At 44.8% G+C, this 10,023-nt stretch overlaps 1 long non-coding RNA gene across 3 annotated transcripts; it reads right to left on the minus strand.

The window, feature by feature from the left end:
- Positions 1–491: 491 nt before the first annotated feature.
- LOC113993032 lies at positions 492–8,966 on the minus strand. Of its 3 annotated transcripts, none has more exons than XR_003542455.2 (4): positions 8,702–8,966; positions 7,937–8,031; positions 5,857–6,033; positions 492–669 (listed from the first exon to the last, which is right to left on the minus strand). It is a non-coding gene; the product is annotated as an uncharacterized LOC113993032 (long non-coding RNA). The 3 variants fall into 3 exon arrangements; XR_005563488.1 differs by lacking the exon at positions 492–669 and adding an exon at positions 684–806; XR_005563489.1 differs by lacking the exon at positions 492–669 and adding an exon at positions 3,457–3,800.
- Between the last annotated feature and the right edge of the window lie 1,057 nt (positions 8,967–10,023).

Raw genomic sequence — 10,023 nt, forward strand, 5'->3', positions numbered from 1 at the left:
CCCTGTGTTGCTGTCACAGGATTCCACTTCCTCCCTTTCCTCCTGGGAGCTTCTCTCAGCTAATTAAATTTGAGACTGTCAAGGAGCCCTGTTCCCCCTCAGCTCCCCCAGCTGCCCAGCCAGCAGGGCTCCAGAGCAGGGCACCCTCGGCAGGCAGCACCCAGAGTGGGCAGCCCCTCTCTGAACACCATCCTGCACCCCTGATCAGCCCCGGAGAAGAGCTCAGGAGGAGAAAGTGGGAAGGGACAGCAGTGAGAGGAGGTGAGACAGGAGCTAGTCTCTGGTGGTACTAATCCCTCCATAGCTGGTGCCTTCTCACAAAAAACAAACTTTGAATGAGGTGGGACAGGGACCTTTACCTGCCTCAGGATGAGGAAAAGGCACACAGCAAAATCAGAGTAGAAAGCCTCAGATAACTGATGGGCTTGCCCCACTCAGATCTGTGTTTAAGTTAATCTCCATATTTGAAGAGAAACACGTGGTGTGAAGAGATTGCTTCTTAAAAAAACAAATGGAGAAACAATATTTCCTTTTAGGGAACCACTTAATTGTAGGGGTGATTGCAGGTGGCACAGCACTTATCTGGGAAGATACTCCTCTCTTTTTATAAACTTTCATTTCACTCGTCTCCTTCATCACCATCTCAGCAGCGAGGCACAGTGCTGAAGTCTGTGAGGGGAGACAGAATTGCAGGGGACAGCTGCCATCATTTTTAGAGTGATTGGGAGTCAAATAACATGATTTTCCTCACTGGTGATTTTGAACAAGCAATGCACATCCCTTTGCGGAGCTCTTTGTCACAAGACCTAGCGGGACAGAGATTGAGGTTTAACAGTAGATATTCATTGCAAGAGGTTTGCAAGGAATACAATCCCTTGCACTTCAGTTTTTAAATCAACCTTTTTTTCTTTTTTTTTTTTTTTTTTGAGTGAGGGAAGTTTTCCTCGGGAGCAGCTACTTGTGCAGTTCTGTGGCATTATCTTTGAAGGATGCTGCTATGGCAAGGCTGACCAACTATGAGAAACATCACCTGAATCCAGCAGGAAAACTCCTCTATACAAGCCTCTCGATGGGAGCAGCTTTCCACGTTGCTGCAGTCCACAGCAACAGAGGTGGAAGCAGAAAAGGCTGCTCAGAGAGAGGTGTCCTACCTTTGCAACCTGGCAGGCAGCTCCCTACCAGCACCCTCCCACGATAGTGCCCGGGGCTGCAATCGCAGCAAAGTCCCTCAGCCAAGCCTCCCTCAGTCCCCCTCATGTCTTGCTGCTATCAGGGTAATCTCAGCAATGAGGAAGAGAGGTCCAGTTGAGAGGCAGCTGCTTGCTCCTGAAATCCTACCAAAAAAAACCCCAGTTTGACGTCCTGCCAACACAGCCCCCTTTACTCCACCATTCATCTCAATCTCTTCCCATGACATAGGGTGATCTTAGGGAAATGCAGCCAGGGGTATCCTGAAGGGCCTCTGACCACTGGCATTCCTATGGGAAAGGGAACTATTTGAATTAATCTGAAATTCCCCTCAAAACTCATAGTCGTAGGTCCAAGCAAACTGTTGTAACAGAGTAAAAATGTACAGGTTGGTATGTCCATACACGTATGTGGGAGTGGAGAAAATTGTCTTTCACATCATTCTGACATACATGGAGATCACTCTGCTGAAATCCCTGGAAATTCCCTTTGTTAAAAAAAACGGTAGAAGGCTCAGGCCCAGTGTTTCTGTGAACACACCCCTAAGGCAGCACAGCTCATCAGGACTCTAGTGCCAACCTTTTATTGTACACTTTCTCTTCCATTCAGTCCAAATATAATCTGGAAATCTCAAATGCTAGTTATCTCAGGGGGAGAAGAGAGAAATCAAGGTTAGTCCTTCACTGGTGTTTGTCTAAAGAAAACCTGCGACACATGAAAACCCAAAAAAGACAATTAAAAAATCAATAAAAGCTCTATTTAGTGTCAAGTGAGGAACTAATCATGAACCAAAAGAAACAATTTTATAAAACAACATGACCTAGTACCTCTTAAAATCATTATTAAAAAGAAAGCTACATTCCTATCTGCCCCAAGGGGTTTTTTTCCCTTATTAAACCCTGAACACATCTAAGACAGATGCATTTCCCCCCCACACCAGCACTGAGCACAGGGGATGGATGCTGTTTCTCAACAGACAACTTGTTGGTACCCTCTCACAGCCACTGCACCACTGGAATTCACCTGATGACACCAGAAACCAAACTCAGACATTAGACCAAATCTTTATTCTGTGGTCTACTTTTTCTCAGTTACAATGTTGTAAATCGAGGGTTTAAACTGATCCCAATCTGCTCAGAGGCACTGGAAGGCTCTGGATTAATATCAAGCACAGGCATCTGCCTCCTGCTGTTTCTATGTCTGTGGTATCAATAGTGATTTTGAAAATTATTATTTCCATACAGGCTATAATGACTTACAAGGAATAGTTACAGCCTGTTGTGCAAATGTGAACAACACTCGCTTTTTTAAAACGTGGATTTTTCATACGACAGGAACTAATGGCCCTTTCAGAGCAGTTATGGTCTATCTTGTCAATTTGGTTTCTATTCATGCATGCTAAGTGAATTTTTATAGCCAAACTAGGAGTCCTTAAAAATGAGCCTTATACTGGAAATGCAGATGTGACATACTGTGAGTTGTGCTAGGAGAGCATCCCTGCCCCTGGGGAGCCAGAGCCAGTAATCAGAATTCCCTTTCCCTGTGCACATAACATGACTTGCAGGCACTCTTTCATCTGCACTGAGAGGCAGGAAGGAGAGGCAGAATTAGCCCCTCATTACAATAATGTTTCTCACACTTTCTCCAGCTATTCTCTGCAGGCATTAGTAGAGAGGCCCTGGCTGCCAGAATTGCTGAAAACCTACATCTCCAGTTAAAAGAAATCAGAGAGCAGGGTGCTCAGTGGCTCTGAAAAATCACAGCCACAGAGCTTTAAACAAATGCTTTTATACCATTAAAATATAAATATATAGACTCGCCTTAACTTTACTCTCTACTGTGAGTGCTTTGTTGTGAAAGAAAATTGTATATTTTCCAGACTATCTGATTTCTCTTACGGCTTCACCACTATAAACTGTACTGCATATGTACATCAATATATTTACCTGCCTGCTTCACAGCTGGACAGAAAATGAAGCCATCTCAATCATCTTCACATTCAGCAGTAGAGAAAACTGACTTTTTCCCTCACTTGATGCCAATTAAAATGCAAAATGTGGATAATCTGATCTCCACTAAATATTCCAATCCCCTCCATAGCACAGGGTGGATATACTTCCGTACTCACTGGCAACCTGAACCTTTTCTAAGACTGGAAAAAGCAAGAGAATAGAGACTGTACAATCTTATTACTTATTTATTCAGAATGTTGTAGCCGTGCCTCCCTTCATCTCTTGGCTCCTTACCCAAAACCTGTGTAATGAGCAACATCACAGGACCTGACTACCAGCAGACGCGACACCTCCACTAAAATGAATGCATTTATACTGATTTATGGCAGCTGAGGAGCTGCCACAGCACATCCAGGGAATACCTATCTCTCCAGAAAAAAAGATACACCTCTGACAATGTGTTCCTGAGGTATTTCTCACAGATCCCATGCCTTAGTGGAGTAGGAGCCACCTCCCACCCCAGCTTCTAATCTTGTCTCCATTGCTGCACCGAGTGCCTGACCACCTTGTCCTCATCATAGAGGCTCTCCTCTGAAAAGGCGTGGAGCCAAACCTGGCATGAACCGATCAGATATGTACAAAGGAAAATCTTGACAGCATCTGTGAACAGAGTTTAGGAGAAAGGAACAAAATAATACCACATATGTTAACAGATTGAAATGGTAGCTATGGTGACCACGGACAGACAAAGAACAAACCATTTTGACTGAATTCAGCGAATTCTTTCTGGCAACAAACTGCAAGTATAAGGCAAACTTTTAAAAATCCCTAATGAAATCATTATAACAAATCCATTTAGCTCTGTTTGGTGTGTTTGCTTTTTAAATTTCCATTGCAGCTATTACATTAAACCTATTAATCATTGATGTAGTCAAATAATTTCCACCAACTAAAAATAGGGATTTTCTCACTGTAAAAATAAATAAATAAATAAATAAATAAATTGCATTTTCAAGACAAAAAATTAAAAGCAAGGAATAGTTATTGTAAAATGGCAGGCATTCATAATTCAGAGCATTTTCTAGTACATGAGAGAGTGTCTGGGTTTTGTAGAATAAAGGCTTGTTTATGAAAGTTGGATCACTTTCCCTATCCTGATATGCAGTGTAGCTATGGAAAATGACAGTCCTGTTTATTGTGTATCACAGTGTCAAACATCTCAGAGTCTCTTTCCTCCAGGGTGCCCATTTTTTTTCAGCCCTTTGGAGGAGCTGTCCCTCAGTGCTCTCCCATTGAGGGCTGGCCAGTTGTGCCAAGGGGAATTGGGCTGAGGACAACGTGGGGGAGCACAGAGCTGAGTTATCGAGGGGCAGAAAAGCTGCCTCCTTAGAACCAGCACTGGAGATAGCTGGGAGATGGGGAAGATTACTCCAGTGCCAGCACAGCATAAGGCTGCTCAAAATGCTGCACAGCTGCTTGCAAACTCCCACCCCAGGAGGCTTGCAGGGGCTGGAGGAGGCTCCACAGGGAATGTCACGATGGAGACTCCAGCATGTCACCCGCTGTGGAGCATCCCAGGCACACCTTGGTGGACACCCCACTGCCTGCTCTGTTTTAGTCTGGAGATTGATTCAACAACCAAAACAGATGATGCTGCCCCAGCACCCCATCCCTTCCCTCAGCTGCACTCGCTGGGTATAGTTTCACAGCACAACACAAAATCCTAATTCTAACCTGAAGTTAGAAGTCTTACTTCTAACCAGAAGAACTACTGTCATTTCCCTGTCTTGTTAATATTTAACTCAGTGTGTTTGGTCCTTTCTGCAGACTGTACAATTCCTAACAAGATGGATTTGCAATGTAGCCGTGCTTTTGATGCTCCAGGAGCAGTAACTTCAGATTTCTGCAGTGCACGGACACTCTCAACTCTACTCTCTCATTATCTGCACAAGTTAATTGTTCTTTAAAAAACAAAACAAAACAAAAAAAGCAAACTAGCAAGAAGTGCCCACCAGTCAAATGCCACTATCTGTTTGATGACTGAGGCTCTGGCTCAGCCTTCTGTCAATTAAATTAAGTTCCCAGCTATGCCATCGCTGCCTGCGTGACAAAAGGCACTTCACTGGCTGGCTCTGCTCTTCAGTTTCCTGTACACTAAAACGGGACCAAGTTTAAGGCCTTTCACTTCTGCCTAGCATGGCCCTTCCTTATATTCTCCACCCACACACTTCACTTTTACTCTTGCCAGCACATAAGGCAGGTCCTCCGGGACTGTGCCTGGCTCTGTATGGGTCCCCCGAGAGCAGAGCTGAGCGAGGGTGAGCACATGTGCTCCCTGTCTTTTGTAGAGGGATAGCCAGAGGAATGAGCATTCACTCCACACAGCCTCACCTGCTCAAGCTGTTTGCTTTAGCCGTGGCTCGAGTATGGCAGGAGCACACGGAGTGGGGGGAAGAGGGGAAAAAATTAGTGCCTTTTCTTTTGGTATTGCCTGGAAACAGTAAAGAAACAGTTACTTTGATTTTATGTGCAGTAAACCCTCACTAGATGGCTCCTTACAGCAAGTAAATATATTCCCCACAGAAAGAACACTGATGTGGCATAATCTGTGTGAGAGCCGAGGTAGCGTGATGCTAACGGAGCTTTATCGCTGGCTGAGCGTTTTCCATGGAAAAGCAGTGTCTGACATGGGGTGTGTGGGTGAATTATGACTTACGAATGGCATCACTCCACGAGTCATGAACTGTGAGTCACGTGGGCACGGGTGTCTCAGGCACGTCAGAAATGCCACTTGCCCTTTTCTGTAGGTTTTTATGTTAATCCGTTTCACATTCAACTTTCTAATTCAGAAAGCAGAACTGGGTTGCAGTCAAGGGTACCAGCAGAGGAGATCCTGGGGGGGAAAACAGCAAAGGTAATAGATGGTATTAAGCCAGAAACCCCAAATGTCATGTAATAACTCCTAAAACAAAGAAGCCATGCTGGCTTCTGAAATGCCCCCCCCATTACCATCGCAAGAACATGTTATTTGTAATATGTGTATTGGCAGGATGTTCTGGGCAGAAGAGCAAAAAGAAATGAGCTGTCATCTGCAGTTAACCTCTCATTCATACATCACTGTGTGCACTCAGTGGTTCAAGGTTATGCAAGTTGATTGTGCCCTCATTAATGAGCAGTGTTAATTGGTGTCTATCCTGCTTTGAGATAAACATATGTATATTATGTTAAAAGTACTGCAGGCTGTGAAGGAGCTGTAAGATATACAAATATGTATGGGCCCTGCATAGAGAGCTACAGGGAGAAGTTGTGTTGTGAAATGCTAGGACTGATTTAAATCCACTGGTGATTTCAACCTGGGCAGCCCAAGTCCCCGTAAGCCAGCCTGGCGCTGGCTCAAGGGCCGGGTAACTTCTGCTGGCAGAGCTCTGACACCATCACTTGGCTCCCTGCTCTGGCTCTTGTTGCACCCCCGAGCATTCTGCCTACAGCCCACTTTTCAAGGTGAATTAGCAGTGATTTTAGTTTCCCTTAAACCCCCAGGCTGTAAGCTCTGGCCATCACAGCTCGCAGATGATTTAACTGCCATGGGGTCGGGGCAAGCAGACACAGTGGAAGATATTGTCCATCCCCATATAAACTGCCCCTGCTCAGGAGTCAGTGGCAAGGGAGCTAGGTTGGCTGCTGGTCTGTCTGTCAGCAGCCCCAAAGGCTTTATTCAGCCTCTTTTCTCTCACTTTTCCCTCTGCACATGTGCTGGCATGGTGCTAACTTGGAATGAGCTCAAGTACACAGACTCATGAGCCTCACCTCTCCTCATGAGGGACAGAAATCAAGGTTTGACATGGTGGCAGACCTGAACATCATGAAAAGACCTTTTATTCTTTCCCTGAGAGCTACTGAAAATGAGCACAGATAAATACCCTGAACCAGGTCATAATCAACACACAACATTGATGCAAATATGTGGATTAGAGAATTATGACAATTACATTAAATAACCTCAAAAGAAGAGAGTCACATGTCTCATAAACAAGCACAAGCTATCCCAGACCAATGCAAGAATATACTAATAAAGTAATATTTGATCATCTAACTAATGGAGCTGTTATCTCCCCATACCAATGCAGGGCTTAGAGCTTTTAGGCTGTTAAATATTTTGTCTCAATGTTTAAAAGCAAGTAGCACCCAACAGACCTTTCCTTTTCTCAGTAGCATTCCCTTGAAATGTGGTTGTTTATTTCAGACCTCGAAGGCTGGATTAACAGCAGAGATTGTTTGCTTTAAATTATATACACAAATTTTGTTGTCGTTGCTTCTGCCACTAACAGGCTATTTAATAAGTGTCAAAGTGGCAAAGCTTACTGACTGCAAAAGTGAAAGGGTCAAATCTGTGCATCCAGAAATAATACAGAGATTTTCCTCTCTTTTCATGAAATGTACTTGCAGCAGGCAGTGTTAAAGTGCTTCCAACTTTCATAGCAACCAGGAGAAGCAGCTCATGAGTCAGCCCAAGGAGGAAATATGTCATTAGCCAGAGAGTTTTCAACATATGCAAAACTGTCGACGTGTCTATGGCATCCAGGGAGGAATTTTTATGATATTGGTTGTAGTCAGCAGTTTATTGCCACAGTCGTGGGTGTGGGCAAGTGTCTCAATGGCTGAGGCTGTGATTGCCCCCAACATCACTGAGTGTTTCACACCATGGCTCTCATGCTCCTTCTTTTCAAGACAGGAAACAGACGAGACATATTTGGTTTTGATAGCTGCGGGAAAGACCCGAGTGCTCATGGTTGTACCTTGAGTTCCTCTTCATCCTTCATATCGTGTTCATCGTGCCAAGGAAGGGGTAGGGCTCTTATCTCAGCTTTCTGCAGTTCCAGCCCTTCTGCAACTGAATGAAAACAAACAGAAAGAAAAAAAATAATCAGCTCTGTAGGTTTTCTTGCCTGTGTAAATTATGCATCACACTCATTATAGGAAAAAGGAAGACGCAGATTTGGAAATCAGTTGTGAGTTTCTCCATATTTCTTACAGTTATGCCAGTGTTACAGCTGCATACACAGGGGACTTTTCTTTTTTCATGCAGCTTTACACCAAAATAAAGGCCTCAGTTGTTCTAGTTGGTGATTAGGCTCAATATTATGCCTCTGGGAATGGGAGGCACGGGCACTCAGAGGAACAGAAAACTTAATGAGTTCTTTATATGAGAAGAAAAAATTTTTCAAAATGTTTTCCAGAGCTCACAGGAGAGATTCAGAGGCTATTCCCTCTTCAGGAAGATGCAGCTCTTCCAGGTGAAAAAATTAACCCTCGTCTGCCCCCAGTAGCCCCTCACCGAAGGTTTCCTTGCCCTCCAAGCCCAAGCTGAGCTGTGGTGCACAAATTTTCTCACTGGTTAAATGCTGAGCCCTTTACTAGATCTTTTTACTAATATGGTTCATATTGGCATGTCTCCCTGCAGGACTTGGATTCACAGTGGGATCACTCAGAAACCAATCTTTCGTTGCACAACAAGCTCCAGAAAGACAAGGAGTACAAACAGTGAATTTGCATATGCTTACCTTTGAGGGGAGCTTGCAAGTGGTTCATGAACCAGGCTTAGGACACCCCTATTTTGGGTAGGTTCCTGTGTCCAGGTCTGACCTGAGAACATCACACCTCGAAATGGAAACTGCTGCACTGCGAGCTGAAAGGGCAGAGACCATGTCCAGCAGGAGCAAAAGGGAAATGTTGTTATCTGAAAATATCTTTAGGTATTTGTAATTTTTATGGCTTGTGGTCTTTTTTTCAAATTTGAATATTTTATGTAATGGAACAAGTAAAACCAAAACCCAATCTCAAGACTGCTTGCAGAGCAGCTGGGCAGTGGGCAGAGCATCAGTGAGGCTGGGCAGCGAATCCCCACTGTCACCCTGAGGCAGAGCCTCCTGCAGCTTCTGAGTCTGTGACATCAACCTGGGGAGAACACTGCAGAGGCCACAAATTCTGACACCAGATGGCCCAGCACTGGAGCTGTGGGCCAACCTCAGCTCCCAGCAGCCCAGCTGGCAGCATGCCCTGCATCCCTGGACTCTGCCATCCCTGCTGCTGGGACACAGCACTGGGACTTCCAGCACTGAGGCATCTTGTTGGATAGGGCCACTCAGGGGTGCCTGTTGAAGATGACCCCACTGCCAGCTCTATCATCACCAAGCATCACTGTCTTATTTTATCCCAGATCAGATGTCTCGAATTCAGTGAGCTGTGGTTGGTGCTTCCAAGTGCACTGAAGCCTGCACATAAAAGAGGACAGGCAAAATAATAGTGTTGCAAAATGCTGAGAATAGTAGAAGTGGTCACCCCGTGTATCTGGGCTGCTAAGAAAGCTCTTTCGATTAAATGAAACACAGAGCACAAGAAAAATGCTCACGTCATACATGATGGTGTCTCCTGGGCTGCCTTATGCTGAGATGAAAAAGAAAAAATTACCCATGCAAAGCCTACATCATCCATAATCTGCAATGCATTTGTACAGAGGGGGCCATCCTTAGCCCAAACCATGTGTGTCTGGCTTTAAAACCAGCATTAGCAGGGCTCAACCAGCCTCTGTGCCATCCTGCATGTCCTGGATTCAGCGCTTCTCTCTGGGATTCAGAATTTCTTTCCATGTTCACTGCTGAATCACTCTCGCATCAGCAGCATCACCGTGGGCAGTGTTCCCTCTACAAGGCATGCAAGTGGCAAGAACCCCCAGCCCAGCTCTGCTCGAGCTGGCAGTGGCACAAGATCTCTTTTAGGATAGTGTGTCAGACTTCTGCAGGGCCTTGTGCAACTTTTTTTTTTTTTAATCCCAAATTAAAACTTAAGCTTCAAAGGCATAGGTCTAAGGGGGTCTCTTCATGCA

The sequence above is a fragment of the Pipra filicauda genome, unplaced genomic scaffold (genome assembly GCF_003945595.2).
Source record: "Pipra filicauda isolate LSUMZ 115617 unplaced genomic scaffold, ASM394559v2 scaffold212_size3012638_pilon, whole genome shotgun sequence".
Taxonomy (NCBI): Eukaryota; Metazoa; Chordata; class Aves; order Passeriformes; family Pipridae; genus Pipra; species Pipra filicauda.